This window comes from Pseudorca crassidens, chromosome 1 (assembly GCF_039906515.1).
Source record: "Pseudorca crassidens isolate mPseCra1 chromosome 1, mPseCra1.hap1, whole genome shotgun sequence".
NCBI classification, from domain to species: domain Eukaryota; kingdom Metazoa; phylum Chordata; class Mammalia; order Artiodactyla; family Delphinidae; genus Pseudorca; species Pseudorca crassidens.
This window is the reverse complement of record NC_090296.1, coordinates 49,667,411-49,669,579: the sequence shown is the minus strand read 5'-3', so window position 1 is coordinate 49,669,579 and position 2,169 is coordinate 49,667,411. Positions and strand designations below refer to the sequence as shown.

General features: G+C 42.8%; 1 long non-coding RNA gene across 1 annotated transcript; it reads right to left on the bottom strand.

The window, feature by feature from the left end:
* Positions 1 to 309: 309 nt before the first annotated feature.
* On the bottom strand, positions 310 to 1,692 carry LOC137227070 (uncharacterized). Its single transcript, XR_010944698.1, has 3 exons — positions 1,603 to 1,692; positions 1,285 to 1,499; positions 310 to 853 (listed from the first exon to the last, which is right to left on the bottom strand). It is a non-coding gene; the product is annotated as an uncharacterized lncRNA (long non-coding RNA).
* Positions 1,693 to 2,169: the final 477 nt, after the last annotated feature.

Below are 2,169 nucleotides of genomic sequence, written 5' to 3'. Positions count from 1 at the left end.
TGAACATTTCCCAAACAATGTGAGAACTTCTACTTTTTTTCCCAATTTTTTTATTGTGGTAAAATACACAGAACATAAATTTGTTATATCAACTATTTTTAAGCCTACAATTAAGTAATATTAAATAGATTCTTAATGTTGTGCCATCATCCGTCTCCAGAACTCTTTCATCTTGTAAAACTGAAAGTCTGTATCCATTAAACAATAATTCCCCCTTCCCCCTCCCCCCAGCCCCTGGCAACAACCATTCTACTTTCTGCCTCTATGATTTTGACTACTCTAAGTACTCATGTAAGTGGAATCATGCAATGTTTGTCCTTAAGTGGCTGGCTTATTTCACTTAGCATCATGGAGAACTTCCACTTTTTAATTCAGCTCTTCTCCCATATCCATGTTGTTGGCACCTACTATTTTCTTCTACCTTGTTTTTAATTCCTTGTTAGTTATTCATATTATTATTAAGCTTTGTTTATAGTCAAGCTTGTTTAGAATTAATACTATATATACTGATCTTTCTGTTCATCATTACATCTTGCATCGTATTCCTTTGTTTAGCATTTAGAGAATGGAGACCCAGAGAAGGTGAGGACAGATTCAGCAGGAATGAGAGAGAGCTGTAGGATGAAAAGGAAAGGAGATTTAGGTCAGGAAGAGGACTTTTTCAGCTTGAGACCTTGGCGATGGAGCAGATCTCAGTGCTCAGCACACCAATAATTATTTGTGGATCCTTCATTTCCTAAATACTTGCTATCTGGAGGAAAAGTTAGTCGCTCTGAGCTGCAGCGTAGGAGACTCAGTTCCATTTTTTTCTTCTGAAAAAAGTGGGAACAACCAGGCTTGCAGAACTATTATCCTACATAAAAAAAAAAAAAAAAAGGTACCTATTAGGTGCTCATCAATTTACAAAAATCTCCAAGGGTTGTGTCTAAAATCTTCATAGCCTTTGAACTTTGTCTCTTCAAGTCCTTGCCTCCATTCTCTAGATGCTTCTCGTGTCCTCATTCATCAGTATCCTTTTGGCTTCATTTGCCCCCTGCCCAACCTGGACTCCATCAGAAATTATTTAAACAGGATTTTTGCCAGAACCTTAGAAATGCTCTCTCCCAAGCTATGGCTGGATTGTCAGTCATCAGATCGGGGAAACCCTTACCTTTTCTTCTACCTGTTCCGTAGTAGTGTGGTATCTCTGCTTTTGGGCTGAGGTCTTGGTTTAGGATGCGGAGCAGATATTACAGCCACTCCCTGAGAGCAGCCCAACCTCCCCTCCCCTCAGCCGTGACTTACTTTTTCCTCAGTGAGCCAGCTGCCTTTGGAGAATTCCTCCAGAGTGGTGAGTGTCAGCAGCAGCGCTGTGGCTTGGCTATTGTCAGTGCCAACTGGGGTCACATCTGCTCTCCTTTTCCATAAGACATATTGGCTGACTGGGTGCTTTACCAAACTGCAACAGGCTCTGTGGGTTTCTGTCAGCATTTCTTCTTGCCTCTTGGTCTCAGTTGTTTCTAGGAGGGAGTAGAACTTTGTCACTGAGTCATTGCTGGCTGTGATGCGAGAAGTCAGAACAGCTTTTAACATTTTCCTGTTAATGTGTGACCCCTACTTTACCCGCTGGAGCTCTGAGGGTGTGTTGAGGGAGAAGATTCATAGGAAGGAATTGATTTAATGGGGATGATAGCCTGGGATGGGACATAATTCCTCCCAGCCCAGGCTTTGTGCCCACCTCACAGTAGGGAGGGGTTGGTTCGTGCCACTTTATTGGGACTTGCTTTGGTGTCAACATAAATGAGATAAATGCAGGAAATGCAAAGATGGGATTGCATTCATTCTCGAAAGAGTGCTTATTTGTGACTGGCCTACTTAGAAAAATGGAGTGGAAAAAGAAGGAAAGTTTTGAGGCAGAAAAAAATAAGATAATGGAAGGTAGAAATAGAGGACCACAGTGAAAGGCCAAGCAGATGGGCTGTATCAGCTCTAAAATGTCCCTGGACAGGATTCCTCCTGGCTCTACCCTGGGTTTTCCATTCCTGCTGACATTTCCAAGTCATAAGTCAAGGGAACATATTCGAAGAGCCGTATGACAGTGTTAGAGTGTGCATGTCCGGGAAAGCCTCTAGGTGGAGTAGGCTCAAAGGTGCTGGAGGTGGGAGGGCAAGGGTGGAACAGCAGGGCAGG